The sequence below is a fragment of the Nematostella vectensis genome, chromosome 14 (assembly GCF_932526225.1).
Source record: "Nematostella vectensis chromosome 14, jaNemVect1.1, whole genome shotgun sequence".
Classification (NCBI taxonomy): domain Eukaryota; kingdom Metazoa; phylum Cnidaria; class Anthozoa; order Actiniaria; family Edwardsiidae; genus Nematostella; species Nematostella vectensis.
The window spans coordinates 3,223,582-3,248,398 of NC_064047.1; the positions used below are offsets into that span (position 1 = coordinate 3,223,582).

The 24,817-nt window shown below is 42.3% G+C and overlaps 73 non-coding genes across 73 annotated transcripts; all 73 read left to right on the forward strand.

Annotated features, from left to right (window-relative positions):
• The first annotated feature begins 61 nt into the window (after positions 1-61).
• Positions 62-143, forward strand: Trnas-aga. The gene has a single exon. It is a non-coding gene; the product is annotated as a tRNA-Ser (tRNA).
• Positions 144-374: 231 nt separating this feature from the next.
• Trnas-uga lies at positions 375-456 on the forward strand. Its single transcript has one exon. It is a non-coding gene; the product is annotated as a tRNA-Ser (tRNA).
• Positions 457-530: 74 nt separating this feature from the next.
• Positions 531-612, forward strand: Trnas-uga. Its single transcript has one exon. It is a non-coding gene; the product is annotated as a tRNA-Ser (tRNA).
• A 259-nt stretch (positions 613-871) lies between these two features.
• Positions 872-953, forward strand: Trnas-aga. Its single transcript has one exon. It is a non-coding gene; the product is annotated as a tRNA-Ser (tRNA).
• Positions 954-1,335: 382 nt separating this feature from the next.
• Positions 1,336-1,417, forward strand: Trnas-aga. Its single transcript has one exon. It is a non-coding gene; the product is annotated as a tRNA-Ser (tRNA).
• Positions 1,418-1,951: 534 nt separating this feature from the next.
• Positions 1,952-2,033, forward strand: Trnas-aga. Its single transcript has one exon. It is a non-coding gene; the product is annotated as a tRNA-Ser (tRNA).
• A 70-nt stretch (positions 2,034-2,103) lies between these two features.
• Positions 2,104-2,185, forward strand: Trnas-aga. Its single transcript has one exon. It is a non-coding gene; the product is annotated as a tRNA-Ser (tRNA).
• Positions 2,186-2,264: 79 nt separating this feature from the next.
• On the forward strand, positions 2,265-2,346 carry Trnas-uga. Its single transcript has one exon. It is a non-coding gene; the product is annotated as a tRNA-Ser (tRNA).
• A 415-nt stretch (positions 2,347-2,761) lies between these two features.
• Trnas-aga lies at positions 2,762-2,843 on the forward strand. The gene has a single exon. It is a non-coding gene; the product is annotated as a tRNA-Ser (tRNA).
• Positions 2,844-3,039: 196 nt separating this feature from the next.
• Trnas-aga lies at positions 3,040-3,121 on the forward strand. The gene has a single exon. It is a non-coding gene; the product is annotated as a tRNA-Ser (tRNA).
• A 79-nt stretch (positions 3,122-3,200) lies between these two features.
• On the forward strand, positions 3,201-3,282 carry Trnaf-aaa. Its single transcript has one exon. It is a non-coding gene; the product is annotated as a tRNA-Phe (tRNA).
• Positions 3,283-3,352: 70 nt separating this feature from the next.
• On the forward strand, positions 3,353-3,434 carry Trnas-aga. The gene has a single exon. It is a non-coding gene; the product is annotated as a tRNA-Ser (tRNA).
• Positions 3,435-3,968: 534 nt separating this feature from the next.
• Positions 3,969-4,050, forward strand: Trnas-aga. Its single transcript has one exon. It is a non-coding gene; the product is annotated as a tRNA-Ser (tRNA).
• A 533-nt stretch (positions 4,051-4,583) lies between these two features.
• Positions 4,584-4,665, forward strand: Trnas-aga. The gene has a single exon. It is a non-coding gene; the product is annotated as a tRNA-Ser (tRNA).
• Positions 4,666-4,735: 70 nt separating this feature from the next.
• Trnas-aga lies at positions 4,736-4,817 on the forward strand. Its single transcript has one exon. It is a non-coding gene; the product is annotated as a tRNA-Ser (tRNA).
• Positions 4,818-4,896: 79 nt separating this feature from the next.
• On the forward strand, positions 4,897-4,978 carry Trnas-uga. Its single transcript has one exon. It is a non-coding gene; the product is annotated as a tRNA-Ser (tRNA).
• Positions 4,979-5,052: 74 nt separating this feature from the next.
• On the forward strand, positions 5,053-5,134 carry Trnas-uga. Its single transcript has one exon. It is a non-coding gene; the product is annotated as a tRNA-Ser (tRNA).
• Positions 5,135-5,213: 79 nt separating this feature from the next.
• Trnas-aga lies at positions 5,214-5,295 on the forward strand. Its single transcript has one exon. It is a non-coding gene; the product is annotated as a tRNA-Ser (tRNA).
• A 225-nt stretch (positions 5,296-5,520) lies between these two features.
• On the forward strand, positions 5,521-5,602 carry Trnas-uga. Its single transcript has one exon. It is a non-coding gene; the product is annotated as a tRNA-Ser (tRNA).
• Positions 5,603-5,861: 259 nt separating this feature from the next.
• Positions 5,862-5,943, forward strand: Trnas-aga. The gene has a single exon. It is a non-coding gene; the product is annotated as a tRNA-Ser (tRNA).
• Positions 5,944-6,139: 196 nt separating this feature from the next.
• Positions 6,140-6,221, forward strand: Trnas-aga. Its single transcript has one exon. It is a non-coding gene; the product is annotated as a tRNA-Ser (tRNA).
• A 231-nt stretch (positions 6,222-6,452) lies between these two features.
• On the forward strand, positions 6,453-6,534 carry Trnas-aga. The gene has a single exon. It is a non-coding gene; the product is annotated as a tRNA-Ser (tRNA).
• A 517-nt stretch (positions 6,535-7,051) lies between these two features.
• On the forward strand, positions 7,052-7,133 carry Trnas-aga. Its single transcript has one exon. It is a non-coding gene; the product is annotated as a tRNA-Ser (tRNA).
• A 79-nt stretch (positions 7,134-7,212) lies between these two features.
• Positions 7,213-7,294, forward strand: Trnas-uga. Its single transcript has one exon. It is a non-coding gene; the product is annotated as a tRNA-Ser (tRNA).
• Positions 7,295-7,369: 75 nt separating this feature from the next.
• On the forward strand, positions 7,370-7,451 carry Trnas-uga. Its single transcript has one exon. It is a non-coding gene; the product is annotated as a tRNA-Ser (tRNA).
• A 259-nt stretch (positions 7,452-7,710) lies between these two features.
• Trnas-aga lies at positions 7,711-7,792 on the forward strand. The gene has a single exon. It is a non-coding gene; the product is annotated as a tRNA-Ser (tRNA).
• A 392-nt stretch (positions 7,793-8,184) lies between these two features.
• Trnas-aga lies at positions 8,185-8,266 on the forward strand. The gene has a single exon. It is a non-coding gene; the product is annotated as a tRNA-Ser (tRNA).
• A 374-nt stretch (positions 8,267-8,640) lies between these two features.
• Positions 8,641-8,722, forward strand: Trnas-aga. The gene has a single exon. It is a non-coding gene; the product is annotated as a tRNA-Ser (tRNA).
• A 415-nt stretch (positions 8,723-9,137) lies between these two features.
• On the forward strand, positions 9,138-9,219 carry Trnas-aga. Its single transcript has one exon. It is a non-coding gene; the product is annotated as a tRNA-Ser (tRNA).
• Positions 9,220-9,444: 225 nt separating this feature from the next.
• Positions 9,445-9,526, forward strand: Trnas-uga. Its single transcript has one exon. It is a non-coding gene; the product is annotated as a tRNA-Ser (tRNA).
• Positions 9,527-9,785: 259 nt separating this feature from the next.
• Positions 9,786-9,867, forward strand: Trnas-aga. Its single transcript has one exon. It is a non-coding gene; the product is annotated as a tRNA-Ser (tRNA).
• Positions 9,868-10,435: 568 nt separating this feature from the next.
• On the forward strand, positions 10,436-10,517 carry Trnas-aga. The gene has a single exon. It is a non-coding gene; the product is annotated as a tRNA-Ser (tRNA).
• Positions 10,518-10,909: 392 nt separating this feature from the next.
• Positions 10,910-10,991, forward strand: Trnas-uga. Its single transcript has one exon. It is a non-coding gene; the product is annotated as a tRNA-Ser (tRNA).
• A 79-nt stretch (positions 10,992-11,070) lies between these two features.
• Trnas-uga lies at positions 11,071-11,152 on the forward strand. Its single transcript has one exon. It is a non-coding gene; the product is annotated as a tRNA-Ser (tRNA).
• A 392-nt stretch (positions 11,153-11,544) lies between these two features.
• Positions 11,545-11,626, forward strand: Trnas-uga. Its single transcript has one exon. It is a non-coding gene; the product is annotated as a tRNA-Ser (tRNA).
• Positions 11,627-12,029: 403 nt separating this feature from the next.
• Trnas-uga lies at positions 12,030-12,111 on the forward strand. The gene has a single exon. It is a non-coding gene; the product is annotated as a tRNA-Ser (tRNA).
• Positions 12,112-12,181: 70 nt separating this feature from the next.
• On the forward strand, positions 12,182-12,263 carry Trnas-aga. The gene has a single exon. It is a non-coding gene; the product is annotated as a tRNA-Ser (tRNA).
• Positions 12,264-12,333: 70 nt separating this feature from the next.
• Positions 12,334-12,415, forward strand: Trnaf-aaa. Its single transcript has one exon. It is a non-coding gene; the product is annotated as a tRNA-Ser (tRNA).
• Positions 12,416-12,494: 79 nt separating this feature from the next.
• Trnas-aga lies at positions 12,495-12,576 on the forward strand. Its single transcript has one exon. It is a non-coding gene; the product is annotated as a tRNA-Ser (tRNA).
• A 392-nt stretch (positions 12,577-12,968) lies between these two features.
• Positions 12,969-13,050, forward strand: Trnas-uga. The gene has a single exon. It is a non-coding gene; the product is annotated as a tRNA-Ser (tRNA).
• Positions 13,051-13,129: 79 nt separating this feature from the next.
• On the forward strand, positions 13,130-13,211 carry Trnas-aga. Its single transcript has one exon. It is a non-coding gene; the product is annotated as a tRNA-Ser (tRNA).
• Positions 13,212-13,614: 403 nt separating this feature from the next.
• Positions 13,615-13,696, forward strand: Trnas-aga. The gene has a single exon. It is a non-coding gene; the product is annotated as a tRNA-Ser (tRNA).
• A 1,016-nt stretch (positions 13,697-14,712) lies between these two features.
• On the forward strand, positions 14,713-14,794 carry Trnas-uga. The gene has a single exon. It is a non-coding gene; the product is annotated as a tRNA-Ser (tRNA).
• A 237-nt stretch (positions 14,795-15,031) lies between these two features.
• On the forward strand, positions 15,032-15,113 carry Trnas-uga. Its single transcript has one exon. It is a non-coding gene; the product is annotated as a tRNA-Ser (tRNA).
• Positions 15,114-15,189: 76 nt separating this feature from the next.
• Positions 15,190-15,271, forward strand: Trnas-uga. The gene has a single exon. It is a non-coding gene; the product is annotated as a tRNA-Ser (tRNA).
• Positions 15,272-15,686: 415 nt separating this feature from the next.
• On the forward strand, positions 15,687-15,768 carry Trnas-uga. Its single transcript has one exon. It is a non-coding gene; the product is annotated as a tRNA-Ser (tRNA).
• A 408-nt stretch (positions 15,769-16,176) lies between these two features.
• Trnas-uga lies at positions 16,177-16,258 on the forward strand. The gene has a single exon. It is a non-coding gene; the product is annotated as a tRNA-Ser (tRNA).
• Positions 16,259-16,336: 78 nt separating this feature from the next.
• Positions 16,337-16,418, forward strand: Trnas-uga. Its single transcript has one exon. It is a non-coding gene; the product is annotated as a tRNA-Ser (tRNA).
• A 78-nt stretch (positions 16,419-16,496) lies between these two features.
• On the forward strand, positions 16,497-16,578 carry Trnas-aga. The gene has a single exon. It is a non-coding gene; the product is annotated as a tRNA-Ser (tRNA).
• Positions 16,579-16,656: 78 nt separating this feature from the next.
• On the forward strand, positions 16,657-16,738 carry Trnas-uga. The gene has a single exon. It is a non-coding gene; the product is annotated as a tRNA-Ser (tRNA).
• A 76-nt stretch (positions 16,739-16,814) lies between these two features.
• On the forward strand, positions 16,815-16,896 carry Trnas-uga. Its single transcript has one exon. It is a non-coding gene; the product is annotated as a tRNA-Ser (tRNA).
• A 905-nt stretch (positions 16,897-17,801) lies between these two features.
• On the forward strand, positions 17,802-17,883 carry Trnas-uga. Its single transcript has one exon. It is a non-coding gene; the product is annotated as a tRNA-Ser (tRNA).
• A 76-nt stretch (positions 17,884-17,959) lies between these two features.
• On the forward strand, positions 17,960-18,041 carry Trnas-uga. The gene has a single exon. It is a non-coding gene; the product is annotated as a tRNA-Ser (tRNA).
• Positions 18,042-18,461: 420 nt separating this feature from the next.
• On the forward strand, positions 18,462-18,543 carry Trnas-uga. The gene has a single exon. It is a non-coding gene; the product is annotated as a tRNA-Ser (tRNA).
• Positions 18,544-19,258: 715 nt separating this feature from the next.
• On the forward strand, positions 19,259-19,340 carry Trnas-uga. The gene has a single exon. It is a non-coding gene; the product is annotated as a tRNA-Ser (tRNA).
• A 74-nt stretch (positions 19,341-19,414) lies between these two features.
• Trnas-uga lies at positions 19,415-19,496 on the forward strand. Its single transcript has one exon. It is a non-coding gene; the product is annotated as a tRNA-Ser (tRNA).
• Positions 19,497-19,755: 259 nt separating this feature from the next.
• Positions 19,756-19,837, forward strand: Trnas-aga. The gene has a single exon. It is a non-coding gene; the product is annotated as a tRNA-Ser (tRNA).
• A 226-nt stretch (positions 19,838-20,063) lies between these two features.
• Positions 20,064-20,145, forward strand: Trnas-uga. The gene has a single exon. It is a non-coding gene; the product is annotated as a tRNA-Ser (tRNA).
• A 259-nt stretch (positions 20,146-20,404) lies between these two features.
• On the forward strand, positions 20,405-20,486 carry Trnas-aga. The gene has a single exon. It is a non-coding gene; the product is annotated as a tRNA-Ser (tRNA).
• A 392-nt stretch (positions 20,487-20,878) lies between these two features.
• On the forward strand, positions 20,879-20,960 carry Trnas-uga. Its single transcript has one exon. It is a non-coding gene; the product is annotated as a tRNA-Ser (tRNA).
• Positions 20,961-21,039: 79 nt separating this feature from the next.
• Trnas-aga lies at positions 21,040-21,121 on the forward strand. Its single transcript has one exon. It is a non-coding gene; the product is annotated as a tRNA-Ser (tRNA).
• Positions 21,122-21,524: 403 nt separating this feature from the next.
• On the forward strand, positions 21,525-21,606 carry Trnas-aga. The gene has a single exon. It is a non-coding gene; the product is annotated as a tRNA-Ser (tRNA).
• Positions 21,607-21,676: 70 nt separating this feature from the next.
• Trnas-aga lies at positions 21,677-21,758 on the forward strand. The gene has a single exon. It is a non-coding gene; the product is annotated as a tRNA-Ser (tRNA).
• A 231-nt stretch (positions 21,759-21,989) lies between these two features.
• Positions 21,990-22,071, forward strand: Trnas-aga. The gene has a single exon. It is a non-coding gene; the product is annotated as a tRNA-Ser (tRNA).
• Positions 22,072-22,145: 74 nt separating this feature from the next.
• On the forward strand, positions 22,146-22,227 carry Trnas-uga. Its single transcript has one exon. It is a non-coding gene; the product is annotated as a tRNA-Ser (tRNA).
• A 258-nt stretch (positions 22,228-22,485) lies between these two features.
• On the forward strand, positions 22,486-22,567 carry Trnas-uga. The gene has a single exon. It is a non-coding gene; the product is annotated as a tRNA-Ser (tRNA).
• Positions 22,568-22,986: 419 nt separating this feature from the next.
• On the forward strand, positions 22,987-23,068 carry Trnas-uga. Its single transcript has one exon. It is a non-coding gene; the product is annotated as a tRNA-Ser (tRNA).
• A 250-nt stretch (positions 23,069-23,318) lies between these two features.
• On the forward strand, positions 23,319-23,400 carry Trnas-aga. The gene has a single exon. It is a non-coding gene; the product is annotated as a tRNA-Phe (tRNA).
• A 70-nt stretch (positions 23,401-23,470) lies between these two features.
• Positions 23,471-23,552, forward strand: Trnas-aga. Its single transcript has one exon. It is a non-coding gene; the product is annotated as a tRNA-Ser (tRNA).
• Positions 23,553-23,783: 231 nt separating this feature from the next.
• Trnas-uga lies at positions 23,784-23,865 on the forward strand. The gene has a single exon. It is a non-coding gene; the product is annotated as a tRNA-Ser (tRNA).
• A 403-nt stretch (positions 23,866-24,268) lies between these two features.
• Trnas-aga lies at positions 24,269-24,350 on the forward strand. The gene has a single exon. It is a non-coding gene; the product is annotated as a tRNA-Ser (tRNA).
• Positions 24,351-24,420: 70 nt separating this feature from the next.
• Trnas-aga lies at positions 24,421-24,502 on the forward strand. The gene has a single exon. It is a non-coding gene; the product is annotated as a tRNA-Ser (tRNA).
• A 231-nt stretch (positions 24,503-24,733) lies between these two features.
• Trnas-uga lies at positions 24,734-24,815 on the forward strand. The gene has a single exon. It is a non-coding gene; the product is annotated as a tRNA-Ser (tRNA).
• Positions 24,816-24,817: the final 2 nt, after the last annotated feature.

Genomic DNA, 24,817 nt, shown 5'->3' on the forward strand with positions numbered 1-24,817 from the left:
TATTTAAAAAATCCCTGATCAAAATAACAAAGAGGTAAAAATGCTATTTGAAAAATCCAAGGTTGCGGTGGCCGAGTGGTTAAGGCGTTGGACTAGAAATCCAATGGGATCTTCCCGCGCAGGTTCGAATCCTGCTCGCAACGATACATTTTTGTTTGAAAAATCCCTGATCAAAATAACAAAGAGGTAAAAAAGCTATTTAAAAAATCCAAGGTTGGGGAAGCCGAGTAGTTAAGGCGTTGGAATAGAAATCCAATGGGATCTTCCCGCGCAGGCTCGAATCCTGCCCGCAACGATAAAGTTTTCGACATTTTGTTTGAAGAATGCCTGATCAAAATAAAAAAGAAGAAAAGAAGCTATTTCAAAAATCCAAGGTTGCGGTGGCCGAGTGGTTAAGGCGTTGAACTTGAAATCCAATGGGAACTTCCCGCGCAGGTTCGAACCCTGCCCGCAACGATACATTTTTCGACATTTTGTTTGAAGAATCCCTGATCAAAATAAAAAGAAAAAAGCTATTTGAAAAATCCAAGGTTGAGGTGGCCGAGTGGTTAAGGCGATGGACTTGAAATCCAATGGGATCTTACCGCACAGGTTCGAACCCTGCCCGCAACGGTTCTTTTTTCTTAAAACATATTTCTAATACTTTATTGATCCAGTTGAAATTTCGATGCAGTTTTATTATTTAAAAAAAGTAGGGACGAACATCCAAGGTTGCGGTGGCCGAGGAGTTAAGGCGTTGGACTAGAAATCTAATGGGATCTTCCCGCGCAGGTTCGAATCCTGCCCACAACGATAAATTTTTCAACATTTTGTTTGAACAATCCCTGAACAAAATAGCAAAGCAGGAATGAAGCTAATTCAAAAATCCAATGTTGCGGTGGCCGAGTGGTTAAGGCGTTGGACTAGAAATCCAATGGGATCTTCCCGCGCATGTTCGAATCCTGCTCGCAACGATACATTTTTGTTTAAAAAATACCTGATCAAAATAACAAAGAGGTATAAAAGCTATTTGAAGAATCCAAGGTTGGGGAGGCCGAGTGGTTAAGTCGTTGGAATAGAAATCCAATGGGATCTTCCCGCGCAGGCCGGAACCTGCCCGCAACGATAAATTGTTCGACATTTTGTTTGAAGAATGCCTGATCAAAAAAAAAAGAAGCTATTTCAAAAATCCAAGGTTGCGGTGGCCGAGCGGTTAAGGCGTTGGACTAGAAATCTAATTGGATCTTCCCGCGCAGGTTCGAATCCTGCCCACAACGATACATTTTTCGACGCTTTGTTTGAAGAATCCTTGTTCAGAAAAACAAAGCGGAAATGAAGCTAATTAAAAAATCCAATGTTGCGGTGGCCGAGTGGTTAAGGCGTTGGACTAGAAATCCAATGGGATCTTCCCGCGCAGGTTCGAATCCTGCTCGCAACGATACATTTTTGTTTGAAAAATCCCTGATCAAAATAACAAAGAGGTAAAAATGCTATTTGAAAAGTCCAAGGTTGGGGAGGCCGAGTGGTTAAGTCGTTGGAATAGAAATCCAATGGGATCTTCCCGCGCAGGCCCGAATCCTGCCCGCAACGATATATTTTTGTTTGTAAAATCCCTGATCAAAAAAACAAAGAGGTAAAAATGCTATTTGAAGAATCCAAGGTTGGGGAGGCCGAGTGGTTAAGTCGTTGGAATAGAAATCCAATGGGATCTTCCCGCGCAGGCCGGAACCTGCCCGCAACGATAAATTGTTCGACATTTTGTTTGAAGAATGCCTGATCAAAAAAAAAAAAAGCTATTTCAAAAATCCAAGGTTGCGGTGGCCGAACGGTTAAGGCGTTGGACTAGAAATCTAATTGGATCTTCCCGAGCAGGTTCGAATCCTGCCCACAACGATACATTTTTCGACGCTTTGTTTGAAGAATCCTTGTTCAGAAAAACAAAGCGGAAAAGAAGCTAATTCAAAAATCCAATGTTGCGGTGGCCGAGTGGTTAAGGCGTTGGACTAGAAATCCAATGGGATCTTCCCGCGCAGGTTCGAATCCTGTTCGCAACGATACATTTTTGTTTGAAAAATCCCTGATCAAAATAACAAAGAGGTAAAAAAGCTATTTAAAAAATCCAATGTTGCGGTGGCCGAGTGGTTAAGGCGTTGGACTAGAAATCCAATGGGATCTTCCCGCGCAGGTTCAAATCCTGCTTGCAACGATAAAGTTTTCGACATTTTGTTTGAAGAATGCCTGATCAAAATAAAAAAGAAGAAAAGAAGCTATTTCAAAAATCCAAGGTTGCGGTGGCCGAGTGGTTAAGGCGTTGGACTTGAAATCCAATGGGATCTTCCCGCGCAGGTTCGAACCCTGCCCGCAACGATACATTTTTCGACATTTTGTTTGAAGAATCCCTGATCAAAATAAAAAAAAAGAAGCTATTTGAAAAATCCAAGGTTGAGGTGGCCGAGTGGTTAAGGCGATGGACTTGAAATCCAATGGGATCTTACCGCACAGGTTCGAACCATGCCCGCAACGGTTCTTTTTTCTTAAAACATATTTCTAATACTTTATTGATCCAGTTGAAATTTCGATGCAGTTTTATTATTTAAAAAAAGTAGGGACGAACATCCAAGGTTGCGGTGGCCGAGGAGTTAAGGCGTTGGACTAGAAATCTAATGGGATCTTCCCGCGCAGGTTCGAATCCTGCCCACAACGATAAATTTTTCAACATTTTGTTTGAACAATCCCTGAACAAAATAGCAAAGCGGAAATGAAGCTAATTCAAAAATCCAATGTTACGGTGGCCGAGTGGTTAAGGCGTTGGACTAGAAATCCAATGGGATCTTCTCGCGCAGGTTCGAATCCTGCTCGCAACGATACATTTTTGTTTGAAAAATCCCTGATCAAAATAACAAAGAGGTAAAAAAGCTATTTGAAGAATCCAAGGTTGGGGAGGCCGAGTGGTTAAGTCGTTGGAATAGAAATCCAATGGGATCTTCCCGCGCAGGCCGGAACCTGCCCGCAACGGGATGCCTGATCAAAAAAAAAAAGAAGCTATTTCAAAAATCCAAGGTTGCGGTGGCCGAGCGGTTAAGGCGTTGGACTAGAAATCTAATGGGATCTTCCCGCGCAGGTTCGAATCCTGCCCACAACGATACATTTTTCGACGCTTTGTTTGAAGAATCCTTGTTCAGAAAAACAAAGCGGAAATGAAGCTAATTCAAAAATCCAATGTTGCGGTGGCCGAGTGGTTAAGGCGTTGGACTAAAAATGCAATGCGATCTTTACGCGCAGATTAGAGTCCTGCCCGCAACGATATGTTTTTGTTTAAAAAATCCCTGATCAAAATAACAAAGAGGTAAAAATGCTATTTGAAAAATCCAAGGTTGCGGTGGCCGAGTGGTTAAGGCGTTGGACTAGAAATCCAATGGGATGTTCCCGCGCAGGTTCGAATCCTGCTCGCAGCGATACATTTTTGTTTGAAAAATCCCTGATCAAAATAACAAAGAGGTAAAAAAGCTATTTGAAGAATCCAAGGTTGGGGAGGCCGAGTGGTTAAGACGTTGGAATAGAAATCCAATGGGATCTTCCCGCGCAGGCCCGAATCCTGCCCGCAACGATATATTTTTGTTTGTAAAATCCCTGATCAAAATAACAAAGAGGTATAAAAGCTATTTGAAGAATCCAAGGTTGGGGAGGCCGAGTGGTTAAGTCGTTGGAATAGAAATCCAATGGGATCTTCCCACGCAGGCCGGAACCTGCCCGCAACGATAAATTGTTCGACATTTTGTTTGAAGAATGCCTGATCAAAAAAAAAAGAAGCTATTTCAAAAATCCAAGGTTGCGGTGGCCGAGCGGTTAAGGCGTTGGACTAGAAATCTAATTGGATCTTCCCGCGCAGGTTCGAATCCTGCCCACAACGATACATTTTTCGACGCTTTGTTTGAAGAATCCTTGTTCAGAAAAACAAAGCGGAAATGAAGCTAATTCAAAAATCCAATGTTGCGGTGGCCGAGTGGTTAAGGCGTTGGACTAGAAATCCAATGGGATCTTCCCGCGCAGGTTCGAATCCTGCTCGCAACGATACATTTTTGTTTGAAAAATCCCTGATCAAAATAACAAAGAGGTAAAAATGCTATTTGAAAAGTCCAAGGTTGGGGAGGCCGAGTGGTTAAGTCGTTGGAATAGAAATCCAATGGGATCTTCCCGCGCAGGCCCGAATCCTGCCCGCAACGATATATTTTTGTTTGTAAAATCCCTGATCAAAAAAACAAAGAGGTAAAAATGCTATTTGAAGAATCCAAGGTTGGGGAGGCCAAGTGGTTAAGTCGTTGGAATAGAAATCCAATGGGATCTTCCCGCGCAGGCCGGAACCTGCCCGCAACGATAAATTGTTCGACATTTTGTTTGAAGAATGCCTGATCAAAAAAAAAAAAGCTATTTCAAAAATCCAAGGTTGCGGTGGCCGAGCGGTTAAGGCGTTGGACTAGAAATCTAATTGGATCTTCCCGCGCAGGTTCGAATCCTGCCCACAACGATACATTTTTCGACGCTTTGTTTGAAGAATCCTTGTTCAGAAAAACAAAGCGGAAAAGAAGCTAATTCAAAAATCCAATGTTGCGGTGGCCGAGTGGTTAAGGCGTTGGACTAGAAATCCAATGGGATCTTCCCGCGCAGGTTCGAATCCTGTTCGCAACGATACATTTTTGTTTGAAAAATCCCTGATCAAAATAACAAAGAGGTAAAAAAGCTATTTAAAAAATCCAATGTTGCGGTGGCCGAGTGGTTAAGGCGTTGGACTAGAAATCCAATGGGATCTTCCCGCGCAGGTTCAAATCCTGCTCGCAACGATAAAGTTTTCGACATTTTGTTTGAAGAATGCCTGATCAAAATAAAAAAGAAGAAAAGAAGCTATTTCAAAAATCCAAGGTTGCGGTGGCCGAGTGGTTAAGGCGTTGGACTTGAAATCCAATGGGATCTTCCCGCGCAGGTTCGAACCCTGCCCGCAACGATACATTTTTCGACATTTTGTTTGAAGAATCCCTGATCAAAATAAAAAAAAAGAAGCTATTTGAAAAATCCAAGGTTGAGGTGGCCGAGTGGTTAAGGCGATGGACTTGAAATCCAATGGGATCTTACCGCACAGGTTCGAACCCTGCCCACAACGATAAATTTTTCAACATTTTGTTTGAACAATCCCTGAACAAAATAGCAAAGCGGAAATGAAGCTAATTCAAAAATCCAATGTTGCGGTGGCCGAGTGGTTAAGGCGTTGGACTAGAAATCCAATGGGATCTTCCCGCGCAGGTTCGAATCCTGCTCGCAACGATACATTTTTGTTTAAAAAATACCTGATCAAAATAACAAAGAGGTAAAAAAGCTATTTGAAGAATCCAAGGTTGGGGAGGCCGAGTGGTTAAGGCGTTGGATTAGAAATCCAATGGGATCTTCCCGCGCAGGCCCGAATCCTGCTCGCAACGATACATTTTTCGACATTTTGTTTGAAGAATCCCTGATCAAAATAAAAAAAGGAAGCTATTTGAAAAATCCAAGGTTGAGGTGGCCGAGTGGTTAAGGCGATGGACTTGAAATCCAATGGGATCTTACCGCACAGGTTCGAGCCCTGCCCGCAACGGTTCTTTTTTCTTAAAACATATTTCTAATACTTTATTGATCCAGTTGAAATTTCGATGCAGTTTTATTATTTAAAAAAAGTAGGGACGAACATCCAAGGTTGCGGTGGCCGAGGAGTTAAGGCGTTGGACTAGAAATCTAATGGGATCTTCCCGCGCAGGTTCGAATCCTGCCCACAACGATAAATTTTTCAACATTTTGTTTGAACAATCCCTGAACAAAATAGCAAAGCGGAAATGAATTTAATTCAAAAATCCAATGTTACGGTGGCCGAGTGGTTAAGACGTTGGACTAGAAATCCAATGGGATCTTCCCGCGCAGGTTCGAATCCTGCTCGCAACGATACATTTTTGTTTGAAAAATCCCTGATCAAAATAACAAAGAGGTAAAAAAGCTATTTGAAGAATCCAAGGTTGGGGAGGCCGAGTGGTTAAGTCGTTGGAATAGAAATCCAATGGGATCTTCCCGCGCAGGCCGGAACCTGCCCGCAACGGGATGCCTGATCAAAAAAAAAAAGAAGCTATTTCAAAAATCCAAGGTTGCGGTGGCCGAGCGGTGAAGGCGTTGGACTAGAAATCTAATGGGATCTTCCCGCGCAGGTTCGAATCCTGCCCACAACGATACATTTTTCGACGCTTTGTTTGAAGAATCCTTGTTCAGAAAAACAAAGCGGAAATGAAGCTAATTCAAAAATCTAATGTTGCGGTGGCCGAGTGGTTAAGGCGTTGGACTAAAAATGCAATGCGATCTTTACGAGCAGATTAGAGTCCTGCCCGCAACGATATGTTTTTGTTTAAAAAATCCCTGATCAAAATAACAAAGAGGTAAAAATGCTATTTGAAAAATCCAAGGTTGCGGTGGCCGAGTGGTTAAGGCGTTGGACTAGAAATCCAATGGGATCTTCCCGCGCAGGTTCGAATCCTGCTCGCAGCGATACATTTTTGTTTGAAAAATCCCTGATCAAAATAACAAAGAGGTAAAAAAGCTATTTGAAGAATCCAAGGTTGGGGAGGCCGAGTGGTTAAGTCGTTGGAATAGAAATCCAATGGGATCTTCCCGCGCAGGCCCGAATCCTGCCCGCAACGATATATTTTTGTTTGTAAAATCCCTGATCAAAAAAACAAAGAGGCAAAAATGCTATTTGAAAAATCCAAGGTTGCGGTGGCCGAGTGGTTAAGGCGTTGGACTAGAAATCCAATGGGATCTTCCCTCGCAGGCACGAATCCTGCCCGCAACGATATATTTTTGTTTGTAAAATCCCTGATCAAAAAAACAAAGAGGTAAAAATGCTATTTGAAAAATCCAAGGTTGCGGTGGCCGAGTGGTTAAGGCGGGGGTCAATGGGATCTTCCCGCGCAGGTTCGAATCCTGCTCGCAACGATACATTTTTGTTTGAAAAATCCCTGATCAAAATAACAAAGAGGTAAAAAAGCTATTTGAAGAATCCAAGGTTGCGGTGGCCGAGCGGTTAAGGCGTTGGACTAGAAATCTAATGGGATCTTCCCGCGCAGGTTCGAATCCTGCCCACAACGATACATTTTTCGACGCTTTGTTTGAAGAATGCCTGATCAAAATAAAAAAGAAGAAAAGAAGCTATTTCAAAAATCCAAGGTTGCGGTGGCCGAGTGGTTAAGGCGTTGGACTTGAAATCCAATGGGATCTTCCCGCGCAGGTTCGAACCCTGCCCGCAACGATACATTTTTCGACATTTTGTTTGAAGAATCCCTGATCAAAACAAAAAAAAAAGAAGCTATTTGAAAAATCCAAGGTTGAGGTGGCCGAGTGGTTAAGGCGATGGACTTGAAATCCAATGGGATCTTACCGCACAGGTTCGAACCCTGCCCGCAACGGTTCTTTTTTCTTAAAACATATTTCTAATACTTTATTGATCCAGTTGAAATTTCGATGCAGTTTTATTATTTAAAAAAAGTAGGGACGAACATCCAAGGTTGCGGTGGCCGAGGAGTTAAGGCGTTGGACTAGAAATCTAATGGGATCTTCCCGCGCAGGTTCGAATCCTGCCCACAACGATAAATTTTTCAACATTTTGTTTGAACAATCCCTGAACAAAATAGCAAAGCGGAAATGAAGCTAATTCAAAAATCCAATGTTGCGGTGGCCGAGTGGTTAAGGCGTTGGACTAGAAATCCAATGGGATCTTCCCGCGCAGGTTCGAATCCTGCTCGCAACGATACATTTTTGTTTGAAAAATCCCTGATCAAAATAACAAAGAGGTAAAAAAGCTATTTAAAAAATCCAAGGTTGGGGAGGCCGAGTAGTTAAGGCGTCGGAATAGAAATCCAATGGGATCTTCCCGCGCAGGCTCGAATCCTGCCCGCAACGATAAAGTTTTCGACATTTTGTTTGAAGAATGCCTGATCAAAATAAAAAAGAAGAAAAGAAGCTATTTCAAAAATCCAATGTTGCGGTTGCCGAGCGGTTAAGGCGTTGGACTAGAAATCTAATGGGATCTTCCCGCGCAGGTTCGAATCCTGCCCACAACGATACATTTTTCGACGCTTTGTTTGAAGAATCCTTGTTCAGAAAAACAAAGCGGAAATGAAGCTAATCCAAAAATCCAATGTTGCGGTGGCCGAGTGGTTAAGGCGTTGGACTAGAAATCCAATGGGATCTTCACGCGCAGGTTCGAATCCTGCTCGCAACGATACATTTTTGTTTGAAAAATCCCTGATCAAAATAACAAAGAGGTAAAAAAGCTATTTGAAGAATCCAAGGTTGGGGAGGCCGAGTGGTTAAGTCGTTGGAATAGAAATCCAATGGGATCTTCCCGCGCAGGCCCGAATCCTGCTCGCAACGATATATTTTTGTTTGTAAAATCCCTGATCAAAAAAACAAAGAGGTAAAAATGCTATTTGAAGAATCCAAGGTTGCGGTGGCCGAGTGGTTAAAGCGTTGGACTAAAAATGCAATGCGATCTTTCCGCGCAGATTAGAGTCCTGCCCGCAACGATATATTTTTGTTTAAAAAATCCCTGATCAAAATAACAAAGAGGTAAAAATGCTATTTAAAAAATCCAAGGTTGCGGTGGCCGAGTGGTTAAGGCGTTGGAATAGAAATCCAATGGGATCTTCCCGCGCAGGTTCGAACCCTGCCCGTAACGATACATTTTTCGACATTTTGTTTGAAGAATCCCTGATCAAAATAAAAAAAAATAAGCTATTTGAAAAATCCAAGGTTGAGGTGGCCGAGTGGTTAAGGCGGTGGACTTGAAATCCAATGGGATCTTACCGCACAGGTTCGAATTCTGCCCGCAACGGTTCTTTTTTCTTAAAACATATTTCTAATACTTTATTGATCCAGTTGAAATTTCGATGCAGTTTTATTATTTAAAAAAAGTAGGGACGAACATCCAAGGTTGCGGTGGCCGAGGAGTTAAGGCGTTGGACTAGAAATCTAATGGGATCTTCCCGCGCAGGTTCGAATCCTGCCCACAACGATAAATTTTTAAACATTTTGTTTGAACAATCCCTGAACAAAATAGCAAAGCGGAAATGAAGCTAATTCAAAAATCCAATGTTGCGGTGGCCGAGTGGTTAAGGCGTTGGACTAGAAATCCAATGGGATCTTCCCGCGCAGGTTCGAATCCTGCTCGCAACGATACATTTTTGTTTGAAAAATCCCTGATCAAAATAACAAAGAGGTAAAAAAGCTATTTGAAGAATCCAAGGTTGGGGAGGCCGAGTGGTTAAGGCGTTGGATTAGAAATCCAATGGGATCTTCCCGCGCAGGCCCGAATCCTGCTCGCAACGATACATTTTTCGACATTTTGTTTGAAGAATCCCTGATCAAAATAAAAAAAGGAAGCTATTTGAAAAATCCAAGGTTGAGGTGGCCGAGTGGTTAAGGCGATGGACTTGAAATCCAATGGGATCTTACCGCACAGGTTCGAGCCCTGCCCGCAACGGTTCTTTTTTCTTAAAACATATTTCTAATACTTTATTGATCCAGTTGAAATTTCGATGCAGTTTTATTATTTAAAAAAAGTAGGGACGAACATCCAAGGTTGCGGTGGCCGAGGAGTTAAGGCGTTGGACTAGAAATCTAATGGGATCTTCCCGCGCAGGTTCGAATCATGCCCACAACGATAAATTTTTCAACATTTTGTTTGAACAATCCCTGAACAAAATAGCAAAGCGGAAATGAAGCTAATTCAAAAATCCAATGTTGCGGTGGCCGAGTGGTTAAGGCGTTGGACTAGAAATCCAATGGGATCTTCCCGCGCAGGTTCAAATCCTGCTCGCAACGATACATTTTTGTTTGAAAAATCCCTGATCAAAATAACAAAGAGGTAAAAAAGCTATTTGAAGAATCCAAGGTTGGGGAGGCCGAGTGGTTAAGGCGTTGGATTAGAAATGCAATGGGATCTTCCCGCGCAGGCCCGAATCCTGCCCGCAACGATACATTTTTCGATATTTTGTTTGAAGAATCCCTGATCAAAATAAAAAAAAAAGAAGCTATTTTAAAAATCCAAGGTTGAGATGGCCGAGTGGTTAAGGCGATGGACTTGAAATCCAATGGGATCTTACCGCACAGGTTCGAACTTTGCCCGCAACGGTTCTTTTTTCTTAAAACATGTTTCTAATACTTTATTGATTCAGTTGAAATTTCGATGCAGTTTTATTATTTAAAAAAAGTAGGGACGAACATCCAAGGTTGCGGTGGCCGAGGAGTTAAGGCGTTGGACTAGAAATCTAATGGGATCTTCCCGCGCAGGTTCGAATCCTGCCCACAACGATAAATTTTTCAACATTTTGTTTGAACAATCCCTGAACAAAATAGCAAAGCGGAAATGAAGCTAATTCAAAAATCCAATGTTGCGGTGGCCGAGTGGTTAAGGCGTTGGACTAGAAATCCAATGGGATCTTCCCGCGCAGGTTCGAATCCTGCTCGCAACGATACATTTTTGTTTGAAAAATCCCTGATCAAAATAACAAAGAGCTAAAAAAGCTATTTGAAGAATCCAAGGTTGGGGAGGCCGAGTGGTTAAGGCGTTGGAATAGAAATCCAATGGGATCTTTCCGCGCAGGCCCGAATCCTGCCCGCAACGATAAATTTTTCGACATTTCGTTTGAAGAATCCTTGTTCAGAATAACAAAGAGGAAATAGAGCTCTTTTAAAAATCTAATGTTGCGGTGGCCGAGTGGTTAAACCGTTGGAATAGAAATCCAATGGGATCTTCCCGCGCAGGCTCGAATCCTGCCCGCAACGATAAAGTTTTCGACATTTTGTTTGAAGAATACCTGATCAAAATAAAAAAGAAGAAAAGAAGCTATTTCAAAAATCCAAGGTTGCGATGGCCGAGTGGTTAAGGCGTTGGACTTGAAATCCAATGGGATCTTCCCGCGCAGGTTCGAATCCTGCCCACAACGATAAATTTTTCAACATTTTGTTTGAACAATCCCTGAACAAAATAGCAAAGCGGAAATGAAGCTAATTCAAAAATCCAATGTTGCGGTGGCCGAGTGGTTAAGGCGTTGGACTAGAAATCCAATGGGATCTTCCCTCGCAGGTTCGAATCCTGCTCGCAACGATACATTTTTGTTTGAAAAATCCCTGATCAAAATAACAAAGAGCTAAAAAAGCTATTTGAAGAATCCAACGTTGGGGAGGCCGAGTGGTTAAGGCGTTGGAATAGAAATCCAATGGGATCTTCCCGCGCAGGCCCGAATCCTGCCCGCAACGATAAATTTTTCGACATTTCGTTTGAAGAATCCTTGTTCAGAATAACAAAGAGGAAATAGAGCTCTTTTAAAAATCTAATGTTGCGGTGGCCGAGTGGTTAAACCGTTGGAATAGAAATCCAATGGGATCTTCCCGCGCAGGCTCGAATCCTGCCCGCAACGATAAAGTTTTCGACATTTTGTTTGAAGAATCCCTGATCAAAATAAAAAAGAAGAAAAGAAGCGATTTGAAAAATCCAAGGTTGCGGTGGCCGAGTGGTTAAGGCGTTGGACTTGAAATCCAATGGGATCTTCCCGCGCAGGTTCGAACCCTGCCCGCAACGGTTCTTTTTTTCTGCAAACACATTTCAAATACTTTATTGATCCAGTTACAATTTCGATGCAGTTTTATTATTTAAAAAAAGTAGGGACAAACATCCAAGGTTTCGGTGGCCGAGGAGTTAAGGCGTTATACTCAAAATCCCATGGGATCTACCCTCGCAGGATCGAATCCTGCCCGCAACGATATATTTTTGTTTGAAAAATCCCTGATCAAAAACACAAAGAGGTAAAAATGCTATTTGAAAAACCCAAGGTTGGGGTGGCCGAGTGGTTAAGGCGTTGGACTAGAAATCCAATGGGATCTTCCCGCGCAGATTAGAGTCCTGCCCGCAACGATATATTTTTGTTTAAAAAATCCCTGTCCAAAATAACAAAGAGGTAAATATGCTATTTGAAAAATCCAAGGTTGCGGTGGCCGAGTGGTTAAGGCGTTGGACTAGAAATCCAATGGGATCTTCCCGCGCAGGTTCGAATCCTGCTCGCAACGATACATTTTTGTTTGAAAAATCCCTGATCAAAATAACAAAGAGGTAAAAAAGCTATTTGAAAAATCCAAGGTTGCGGTGGCCGAGTGGTGAAGGCGTTGGACTAGAAATCCAATGGGATCTTCCCGCGCAGGTTCGAATCCTGCTAGCAACGATACATTTTTGTTTGAAAAATCCCTGATCAAAAAAACAAAAAGGTAAAAAAGCTATTTGAAAAATCCAAGGTTGCGGTGGCCGAGTGGTTAAGGCGTTGGACTAGAAATCTAATGGGATCTTCCCGCGCAGGTTCGAATCCTGCCCACAACGATAAATTTTTCAACATTTTGTTTGAACAATCCCTGAACAAAATAGCAAAGCGGAAATGAAGCTAATTCAAAAATCCAATGTTGCGGTGGCCGAGTGGTTAAGGCGTTGGACTAGAAATCCAATGGGATCTTCCCGCGCAGGTTCGAATCCTGCTCGCAACGATACATTTTTGTTTGAAAAATCCCTGATCAAAATAACAAAGAGCTAAAAAAGCTATTTGAAGAATCCAAGGTTGGGGAGGCCGAGTGGTTAAGGCGTTGGAATAGAAATCCAATGGGATCTTCCCGCGCAGGCCCGAATCCTGCCTGCAACGATAAATTTTTCGACATTTCGTTTGAAGAATCCTTGTTCAGAATAACAAAGAGGAAATAGAGCTCTTTTAAAAATCTAATGTTGCGGTGGCCGAGTGGTTAAACCGTTGGAATAGAAATCCAATGGGATCTTCTCGCGCAGGCTCGAATCCTGCCCGCAACGATAAAGTTTTCGACATTTTGTTTGAAGAATACCTGATCAAAATAAAAAAGAAGAAAAGAAGCTATTTCAAAAATCCAAGGTTGCGATGGCCGAGTGGTTAAGGCGTTGGACTTGAAATCCAATGGGATCTTCCCGCGCAGGTTCGAACCCTGCCCGCAACGATACATTTTTCGACATTTTGTTTGAAGAATCCTTGATCAAAATAAAAAAGAAGAAAAGAAGCGATTTGAAAAATCCAAGGTTGCGGTGGCCGAGTGGTTAAGGCGTTGGACTTGAAATCCAATGGGATCTTCCCGCGCAGGTTCGAACCCTGCCCGCAACGGTTCTTTTTTTCTGCAAACACATTTCAAATACTTTATTGATCCAGTTACAATTTCGATGCAGTTTTATTATTTAAAAAAAGTAGGGACAAACATCCAAGGTTTCGGTGGCCGAGGAGTTAAGGCGTTATACTCAAAATCCCATGGGATCTACCCTCGCAGGATCGAATCCTGCCCGCAACGATATATTTTTGTTTGAAAAATCCCTGATCAAAAACACAAAGAGGTGAAATCGCTATTTGAAAAGTCCAAGGTTGGGGTGGCCGAGTGGTTAAGACGTTGGACTAAAAATGCAATGCGATCTTTCCGCGCAGATTAGAGTCCTGCCCGCAACGATATATTTTTGTTTAAAAAATCCCTGTCCAAAATAACAAAGAGGTAAATATGCTATTTGAAAAATCCAAGGTTGCGGTGGCCGAGTGGTTAAGGCGTTGGACTAGAAATCCAATGGGATCTTCCCGCGCAGGTTCGAATCCTGCTCGCAACGATACATTTTTGTTTGAAAAATCCCTGATCAAAATAACAAAGAGGTAAAAAAGCTATTTGAAAAATCCAAGGTTGCGGTGGCCGAGTGGTGAAGGCGTTGGACTAGAAATCCAATGGGCTCTTCCCGCGCAGGTTCGAATCCTGCTAGCAAAGATACATTTTTGTTTGAAAAATCCCTGATCAAAATAACAAAGAGGTAAAAAAGCTATTTGAAAAATCCAAGGCTGCGGTGGCCGAGTGGTTAAGGCGTTGGACTAGAAATCCAATGGGATCTTCCCGCGCAGGCCCGAATCCTGCTCGCAACGATACATTTTTGTTTGAAAAATCCCTGATCAAAATAACAAAGAGCTAAAAAAGCTATTTGAAGAATCCAAGGTTGGGGAGGCCGAGTGGTTAAGGCGTTGGAATAGAAATCCAATGGGATCTTCCCGCGCAGGCCCGAATCCTGCCCGCAACGATAAATTTTTCGACATTTCGTTTGAAGAATCCTTGTTCAGAATAACAAAAAGGAAATAGAGCTCTTTTAAAAATCTAATGTTGAGTGGTTAAGGCGATGGACTTGAAATCCAATGGGATCTTACCGCACAGGTTCGAACCCTGCCCGCAACGGTTCTTTTTTCTTTAAACATATTTCTAATACTTTATTGATCCAGTTGAAATTTCGATGCAGTTTTATTATTTAAAAAAAGTAGGGACGAACATCCAAGGTTGCGGTGGCCGAGGAGTTAAGGCGTTGGACTAGAAATCCAATGGGATCTTCCCGCGCAGGTTCGAATCCTGCTAGCAACGATACATTTTTGTTTGAAAAATCCCTGATCAAAATAACAAAGAGGTAAAAAAGCTATTTGAAAAATCCAAGGTTGGGGAGGACGAGTAGTTAAGGCGTTGGAATAGAAATCCAATGGGATCTTCCCGCGCAGGCTCGAATCCTGCCCGCAACGATAAAGTTTTCGACATTTTCTTTGAAGAATGCCTGATCAAAATAAAAAAGAAAAAAAGCTATTTCAAAAATCCAAGGTTGCGGTGGAAGAGTGGTTAAGGCTTTGGACTTGAAATCCAATGGGGTATTCCCGCGCAGGTTCGAACCCTGCCCGCAACGATACATTTTTCGACATTTTGTTTTAAGAATCCCTGATTAAAAAAAAAAAAAGAAAAGAAGCTCTTTGAACAATCCAAGGTTGCGGTGGCCGAGTGGTTAAGGCGTTGGATTGAAATCCAATGGGATCTTTCCGCGCAGGTTCGAACCCTGCCCGCAACGATACATTTTTCGACATTTTGTTTTAAGAATCCCTGATCAAAATAAAAAAAAGAAAAGAAGCTCTTTGAACAATCCAAGGTTGCGGTGGCCGAGTGGTTAAGGCGTTGGACTTGAAATCCAATGGGATCTTCCCGCGCAGGTTCGAACCCTGCCCGCAACGATACATTTTTCGACATTTTGTTTTAAGAATCCCTGATCAAAATAAAAAAGAAAAGAAGCTATTTCAAAAATCCAAGGTTGCGGTGGCCGAGTGGTTAAGGCGATGGACTTGAAATCCAATGGGATCTTACCGCGCAGGTTCGAACCCTGCACGCAACGGTTCTTTTTTCTTCAAACAAATTTCTAACACTTTATTGACCCAGTTTCAGTTTCGATGCAGTTTTACCATTTAAAAAAAGTAGGGACGAACATCCAAGGTTGCCGTGGCCGAGTGGTTAAAGCGTTGGACTAGAAATCCAATGGGATCTTCCCGCGCAGGTTCGAATCCTGCCCACAACGATACATTTTTCAACATTTTGTTTGAACAATCCCTGAACAAAATAGCAAAGCGGAAATGAAGCTAATTCAAAAATCCAATGTTGCGGTGGCCGAGTGGTTAAACCGTTGGACTCCAAATCTAATGGGATCTTCCCATTCAGGTTCGAATCCTGCCCGCAACGATACATTTTTCGACATTTTGTTTGAAGAATCCCTGATCAAAATAAAAAAAAAGAAGCTATTTGAAAAATCCAAGGTTGAGGTGGCCGAGTGGTTAAGGCGATGGACTTGAAATCCAATGGGATCTTACCGCACAGGTTCGAACCCTGCCCGCAACGGTTCTTTTTTCTTTAAACATATTTCTAATACTTTATTGATCCAGTTGAAATTTCGATGCAGTTTTATTATTTAAAAAAAGTAGGGACGAACATCCAAGGTTGCGGTGGCCGAGGAGTTAAGGCGTTGGACTAGAAATCCAATGGGATCTTCCCGCGCAGGTTCGAATCCTGCTAGCAACGATACATTTTTGTTTGAAAAATCCCTGATCAAAATAACAAAGAGGTAAAAAAGCTATTTGAAAAATCCAAGGTTGGGGAGGACGAGTAGTTAAGGCGTTGGAATAGAAATCCAATGGGATCTTCCCGCGCAGGCTCGAATCCTGCCCGCAACGATAAAGTTTTCGACATTTTCTTTGAAGAATGCCTGATCAAAATAAAAAAGAAAAAAAGCTATTTCAAAAATCCAAGGTTGCGGTGGAAGAGTGGTTAAGGCTTTGGACTTGAAATCCAATGGGGTATTCCCGCGCAGGTTCGAACCCTGCCCGCAACGATACATTTTTCGACATTTTGTTTTAAGAATCCCTGATTAAAAAAAAAAAAAGAAAAGAAGCTCTTTGAACAATCCAAGGTTGCGGTGGCCGAGTGGTTAAGGCGTTGGACTTGAAATCCAACGGGATCTTCCCGCGCAGGTTCGAACCCTGCCCGCAACGATACATTTTTCGACATTTTGTTTTAAGAATCCCTGATCAAAATAAAAAAAAGAAAAGAAGCTCTTTCAACAATCCAAGGTTGCGGTGGCCGAGTGGTTAAGGCGTTGGACTTGAAATCCAATGGGATCTTCCCGCGCAGGTTCGAACCCTGCCCGCAACGATACATTTTTCGACATTTTGTTTTAAGAATCCCTGATCAAAATAAAAAAAAGAAAAGAAGCTCTTTGAACAATCCAAGGTTGCGGTGGCCGAGTGGTTAAGGCGTTGGACTTGAAATCCAATGGGATCTTCCCGCGCAGGTTCGAACCCTGCCCGCAACGATACATTTTTCGACATTTTGTTTTAAGAATCCCTGATCAAAATAAAAAAGAAAAGAAGCTATTTCAAAAATCCAAGGTTGCGGTGGCCGAGTGGTTAAGGCGATGGACTTGAAATCCAATGGGATCTTACCGCGCAGGTTCGAACCCTGCACGCAACGGTTCTTTTTTCTTCAAACAAATTTCTAACACTTTATTGACCCAGTTTCAGTTTCGATGCAGTTTTACCATTTAAAAAAAGTAGGGACGAACATCCAAGGTTGCCGTGGCCGAGTGGTTAAAGCGTTGGACTAGAAATCCAATGGGATCTTCCCGCGCAGGTTCGAATCCTGCCCACAACGATACATTTTTCAACATTTTGTTTGAACAATCCCTGAACAAAATAGCAAAGCGGAAATGAAGCTAATTCAAAAATCCAATGTTGCGGTGGCCGAGTGGTTAAACCGTTGGACTCCAAATCTAATGGGATCTTCCCATTCAGGTTCGAATCCTGCCCGCAACGATACATTTTTCGACATTTTGTTTAAAGAATCCCTGATCAAAATAAAAAAAAAGAAGCTATTTGAAAAATCCAAGGTTGAGGTGGCCGAGTGGTTAAGGCGATGGACTTGAAATCCAATGGGATCTTACCGCACAGGTTCGAACACTGCCCGCAACGTTTTTTTTTTCTTAAAACATATTTCTAATACTTTATTGATCCAGTTGAAATTTCGATGCAGTTTTATTATTTAAAAAAAGTAGGGACGAACATCCAAGGTTGCGGTGGCCGAGGAGTTAAGGCGTTGGACTAGAAATCCAATGGGATCTTCCCGCGCAGGTTCGAATCCTGCTAGCAACGATATATTTTTGTTTGAAAAATCCCTGATCAAAATAACAAAGAGGTAAAAAAGCTTTTTGAAAAATCCAAGGTTGGGAAGGACGAGTAGTTAAGGCGTTGGAATAGAAATCCAATGGGATCTTCCCGCGCAGGCTCGAATCCTGCCCGCAACGATAAAGTTTTCGACATTTTGTTTTAAGAATCCCTGATCAAAATAAAAAAGAAAAAAAGATATTTCAAAAATCCAAGGTTGCGGTGGCCGAGTGGTTAAGGCGTTGGACTTGAAATCCAATGGGATCTTCCCGCGCAGGTTCGAACCCTGCCCGCAACGATACATTTTTCGACATTTTGTTTGAAGAATCCCTGATCAAAATAAAAAAGAAAAAAAGCTATTTCAAAAATCCAAGGTTGCGGTGGCCGAGTGGTTAAGGCGATGGACTTGAAATCCAATGGGATCTTACCGCGCAGGTTCGAACCCTGCACGCAACGGTTCTTTTTTCTTCAAACAAATTTCTAACACTTTATTGACCCAGTTTCAATTTCGATGCAGTTTTACCATTTAAAAAAAGTAGGGACGAACATCCAAGGTTGCCGTGGCCGAGTGGTTAAAGCGTTGGACTAGAAATCCAATGGGATCTTCCCGCGCAGGTTCGAATCCTGCCCACAACGATACATTTTTCAACATTTTGTTTGAACAATCCCTGAACAAAATAGCAAAGCGGAAATGAAGCTAATTCAAAAATCCAATGTTGCGGTGGCCGAGTGGTTAAACCGTTGGACTCCAAATCTAATGGGATCTTCCCATTCAGGTTCGAATCCTGCCCGCAACGATACATTTTTCGGCATTTTCTTTGAAGAATACTTAATCAAAATAAAAAAGAAGAAAAAAAAGCTATTCAAAAATCCAAGGTTGCGGTGGCCGAGTGGTTAAGGCGTTAGACTTGAAATCCAATGGGGTCTTCCCGCGCAGGTTGGTACCCTGCCCGCAACGGTTCTTTTTTCTTCAAACACATTTCTAATACTTTATTGATTCATTTTCAATTTCGATGCAGTTTTATTATTTAAAAAAGGTAGGGACGAACATCCAAGGTTGGGGAGGCCGAGTGGTTAAGTCGTTGGAATAGAAATCCAATGGGATCTTCCCGCGCAGGCCCGAATCCTGCTCGCAACGATATATTTTTGTTTGTAAAATCCCTGATCAAAAAAACAAAGAGGTAAAAATGCTATTTGAAAAGTCCAAGGTTGCGGTGGCCGAGTGGTTAAAGCGTTGGACTAAAAATGCAATGCGATCTTTCCGCGCAGATTAGAGTCCTGCCCGCAACGATATATTTTTGTTTAAAAAATCCCTGATCAAAATTACAAAGAGGTAAAAATGCTATTTAAAAAATCCAAGGTTGCGGTGGCCGAGTGGTTAAGGCGTTGGACTAGAAATCCAATAAGATCTTCCCGCGCAGGTTCGAATCCTGCTCGCAACGATACATTTTTGTTTGAAAAATCCCTGATCAAAATAACAAAACGGTAAAAAGGCTATTTGAAAAATCCACGGTTGGGGAGGCCGAGTAGTTAAGGCGTTGGAATAGAAATCCAATGGGATCTTCGCGCGCAGGCTCGAATCCTGCCCGCAACGATAAAGTTTTCGACATTTTGTTTGAAGAATGCCTGATCAAAATAAAAAAGAAGAAAAGAAGCTATTTCAAAAATCCAAGGTTGCGGTGTCCGAGTGGTTAAGGCGTTGGACTTGAAATCCAATGGGATCTTCCCGCGAAGGTTCGAACCCTGCCCGTAACGATACATTTTTCGACATTTTGTTTGAAGAATCCCTGATCAAAATAAAAAAAAATAAGCTATTTGAAAAATCCAAGGTTGAGGTGGCCGAGTGGTTAAGGCGGTGGACTTGAAATCCAATGGGATCTTACCGCACAGGTTCGAACCCTGCCCGCAACGGTTCTTTTTTCTTAAAACATATTTCTAATACTTTATTGATCCAGTTGAAATTTCGATGCAGTTTTATTATTTAAAAAAAGTAGGGACGAACATCCAAGGTTGCGGTGGCCGAGGAGTTAAGGCGTTGGACTAGAAATCTAATGGGATCTTCCCGCGCAGGTTCGAATCCTGCCCACAACGATAAATTTTTCAACATTTTGTTTGAACAATCCCTGAACAAAATAGCAAAGCGGAAATGAAGCTAATTCAAAAATCCAATGTTGCGGTGGCCGAGTGGTTAAGGCGTTGGACTAGAAATCCAATGGGATCTTCCCGCGCAGGTTCAAATCCTGCTCGCAACGATACATTTTTGTTTGAAAAATCCCTGATCAAAATAACAAAGAGCTAAAAAAGCTATTTGAAGAATCCAAGGTTGGGGAGGCCGAGTGGTTAAGGCGTTGGATTAGAAATCCAATGGGATCTTCCCGCGCAGGCCCGAATCCTGCCCGCAACGATAAATTGTTCGACATTTTGTTTAAAGAATCCCTGATCAAAATAAAAAAAAAGAAGCTATTTTAAAAATCCAAGGTTGAGGTGGCCGAGTGGTTAAGGCGATGGACTTGAAATCCAATGGGATCTTACCGCACAGGTTCGAACCCTGCCCGCAACGGTTCTTTTTTCTTAAAACATATTTCTAATACTTTATTGATTCAGTTGAAATTTCGATGCAGTTTTATTATTTAAAAAAAGTAGGGACGAACATCCAAGGTTGCGGTGGCCGAGGAGTTAAGGCGTTGGACTAGAAATCTAATGGGATCTTCCCGCGCAGGTTCGAATCCTGCCCACAACGATAAATTTTTCAACATTTTGTTTGAACAATCCCTGAACAAAATAGCAAAGCGGAAATGAAGCTAATTCAAAAATCCAATGTTGCGGTGGCCGAGTGGTTAAGGCGTTGGACTAGAAATCCAATGGGATCTTCCCGCGCAGGTTCGAATCCTGCTCGCAACGATACATTTTTGTTTGAAAAATCCCTGATCAAAATAACAAAGAGCTAAAAAAGCTATTTGAAGAATCCAAGGTTGGGGAGGCCGAGTGGTTAAGGCGTTGGAATAGAAATCCAATGGGATCTTCCCGCGCAGGCCCGAATCCTGCCCGCAACGATAAATTTTTCGACATTTCGTTTGAAGAATCCTTGTTCAGAATAACAAAGAGGAAATAGAGCTCTTTTAAAAATCTAATGTTGCGGTGGCCGAGTGGTTAAACCGTTGGACTAGAAATCTAATGGGATCTTCCCGCGCAGGTTCGAACCCTGCCCGCAACGATACATTTTTCGACATTTTGTTTTAAGAATCCCTGATCAAAATAAAAAGGAAGAAAAGAAGTGATTTCAAAAATCCAAGGTTGCGGTGGCCGAGTGGTTAAGGCGATGGACTTGAAATCCAATGGGATCTTACCGCGCAGGTTCGAACCCTGCCCGCAACGATACATTTTTCGACATTTTGTTTGAAGAATCCCTGATCAAAATAAAAAAGAAGAAAAGAAGCTATTTGAAAAATACAAGGTTGCGGTGGCCGAGTGGTTAAGGCGTTGGACTTGAAATCCAATGGGATCTTCCCGCGCAGGTTCGAACCCTGCCCGCAACGGTTCTTTTTTTCTGCAAACACATTTCAAATACTTTATTGATCCAGTTACAATTTCGATGCAGTTTTATTATTTAAAAAAAGTAGGGACAAACATCCAAGGTTTCGGTGGCCGAGGAGTTAAGGCGTTATACTCAAAATCCCATGGGATCTACCCTCGCAGGATCGAATCCTGCCCGCAACGATATATTTTTGTTTGAAAAATCCCTGATCAAAAACACAAAGAGGTAAAAATGCCATTTGAAAAGTCCAAGGTTGGGGTGGCCGAGTGGTTAAAGCGTTGGACTAAAAATGCAATGCGATCTTTCCGCGCAGATTAGAGTCCTGCCCGCAACGATATATTTTTGTTTAAAAAATCCCTGTCCAAAATAACAAAGAGGTAAATATGCTATTTGAAAAATCCAAGGTTGCGGTGGCCGAGTGGTTAAGGCGTTGGACTAGAAATCCAATGGGATCTTCCCGCGCAGGTTCGAATCCTGCTCGCAACGATACATTTTTGTTTGAAAAATCCCTGATCAAAATAACAAAGAGGTAAAAAAGCTATTTGAAAAATCCAAGGTTGCGGTGGCCGAGTGGTGATGGCGTTGGACTAGAAATCCAATGGGATCTTCCCGCGCAGGTTCGAATCCTGCTCGCAACGATACATTTTTGTTTGAAAAATCCCTGATCAAAATAACAAAGAGGTAAAAAATCTATTTGAAAAATCCAAGGTTGGGGAGGCCGAGTAGTTGAGGCGTTGGAATAGAAATCCAATGGGATCTTCCCGCGGAGGCTCGAATCCTGCCCGCAACGATAAAGTTTTCGACATTTTGTTTGAAGAATGCCTGATCAAAATAAAAGAGAAGAAAAGAAGCTATTTCAAAAATCCAAGGTTGCGGTGGCCGAGTGGTTAAGTCGTTGGACTTGAAATCCAATGGGATCTTCCCGCGCAGGTTCGAACCCTGCCCGCAACGATACATTTTTCGACATTTTGTTTGAAGAATCCCTGATCAAAATAAAAAAAAAGAAGCTATTTGAAAAATCCAAGGTTGAGGTGGCCGAGTGGTTAAGGCGATGGACTTGAAATCCAATGGGATCTTACCGCACAGGTTCGAACCCTGCCCGCAACGGTTCTTTTTTCTTAAAACATATTTCTAATACTTTATTGATCCAGTTGAAATTTCGATGCAGTTTTATTATTTAAAAAAAGTAGGGACGAACATCCAAGGTTGCGGTGGCCGAGGAGTTAAGGCGTTGGACTAGAAATCTAATGGGATCTTCCCGCGCAGGTTCGAATCCTGCCCGCAACGATACATTTTTCGACATTTTGTTTTAAGAATCCCTGATCAAAATAAAAAAAAGAAAAGAAGCTCTTTCAACAATCCAAGGTTGCATTGGCCGAGTGGTTAAGGCGTTGGACTTGAAATCCAATGGGATCTTACCGCGCAGGTTCGAAGCCTGCCCGCAACGGTTCTTTTTTCTTCAAACAAATTTCTAACACTTTATTGACCCAGTTTCAATTTCGATGCAGTTTTACCATTTAAAAAAAGTAGGGACGAACATCCAAGGTTGTCGTGGCCGAGTGGTTAAAGCGTTGGACTAGAAATCCAATGGGATCTTCCCGCGCAGGTTCGAATCCTGCCCACAACGATACATTTTTCAACATTTTGTTTGAACAATCCCTGAACAAAATAGCAAAGCGGAAATGAAGCTAATTCAAAAATCCAATGTTGCGGTGGCCGAGTGGTTAAACCGTTGGACTCCAAATCTAATGGGATCTTCCCATTCAGGTTCGAATCCTGCCCGCAACGATACATTTTTCGGCATTTTCTTTGAAGAATACTTAATCAAAATAAAAAAGAAGAAAAAAAGCTATTCAAAAATCCAAGGTTGCGGTGGCCGAGTGGTTAAGGCGTTAGACTTGAAATCCAATGGGGTCTTCCCGCGCAGGTTCGTACCCTGCCCGCAACGGTTCTTTTTTCTTCAAACACATTTCTAATACTTTATTGATTCATTTTCAATTTCGATGCAGTTTTATTATTTAAAAAAGGTAGGGACGAACATCCAAGGTTGCGGTGGCCGAGGAGTTAAGGCGTTGGACTAGAAATCCCATGGGATCTACCCGCGCAGGATCGAATCCTGCCCGCAACGATATATTTTTGTTTGTAAAATCCCTGATCAAAAAAACAAAGAGGTAAAAATGCTATTTGAAAAGTCCAAGGTTGCGGTGGCCGAGTGGTTAAGGCGTTGGACTAAAAATGCAATGCGATCTTTACGCGCAGATTAGAGTCCTGCCCGCAACGATATGTTTTTGTTTAAAAAATCCCTGATCAAAATAACAAAGAGGTAAAAATGCTATTTGAAAAATCCAAGGTTGCGGTGGCCGAGTGGTTAAGGCGCTGGACTAGAAATCCAATGGGATCTTCCAGCGCAGGTTCGAATCCTGCTCGCAACGATACATTTTTGTTTGAAAAATCCCTGATCAAAATAACAAAGAGGTAAAAAAGCTATTTAAAAAATCCAAGGTTGGGGAGGCCGAGTAGTTAAGGCGTTGGAATAGAAATCCAATGGGATCTTCCCGCGCAGGCTCGAATCCTGCCCGCAACGATAAAGTTTTCGACATTTTGTTTGAAGAATGCCTGATCAAAATAAAAAAGAAGAAAAGAAGCTATTTCAAAAATCCAAGGTTGCGGTGGCCGAGTGGTTAAGGCGTTGGACTTGAAATCCTATGGGATCTTCCCGCGCAGGTTCGAACCCTGCCCGCAACGGTTCTTTTTTTCTGCAAACACATTTCAAATACTTTATTGATCCAGTTACAATTTCGATGCAGTTTTATTATTTAAAAAAAGTAGGGACAAACATCCAAGGTTTCGGTGGCCGAGGAGTTAAGGCGTTATACTCAAAATCCCATGGGATCTACCCTCGCAGGATCGAATCCTGCCCGCAACGATATATTTTTGTTTGAAAAATCCCTGATCAAAAACACAAAGAGGTAAAAATGCCATTTGAAAAGTCCAAGGTTGGGGTGGCCGAGTGGTTAAAGCGTTGGACTAAAAATGCAATGCGATCTTTCCGCGCAGATTAGAGTCCTGCCCGCAACGATATATTTTTGTTTAAAAAATCCCTGTCCAAAATAACAAAGAGGTAAATATGCTATTTGAAAAATCCAAGGTTGCGGTGGCCGAGTGGTTAAGGCGTTGGACTAGAAATCCAATGGGATCTTCCCGCGCAGGTTCGAATCCTGCTCGCAACGATACATTTTTGTTTGAAAAATCCCTGATCAAAATAACAAAGAGGTAAAAAAGCTATTTGAAAAATCCAAGGTTGCGGTGGCCGAGTGGTGATGGCGTTGGACTAGAAATCCAATGGGATCTTCCCGCGCAGGTTCGAATCCTGCTCGCAACGATACATTTTTGTTTGAAAAATCCCTGATCAAAATAACAAAGAGGTAAAAAATCTATTTGAAAAATCCAAGGTTGGGGAGGCCGAGTAGTTGAGGCGTTGGAATAGAAATCCAATGGGATCTTCCCGCGGAGGCTCGAATCCTGCCCGCAACGATAAAGTTTTCGACATTTTGTTTGAAGAATGCCTGATCAAAATAAAAGAGAAGAAAAGAAGCTATTTCAAAAATCCAAGGTTGCGGTGGCCGAGTGGTTAAGTCGTTGGACTTGAAATCCAATGGGATCTTCCCGCGCAGGTTCGAACCCTGCCCGCAACGAT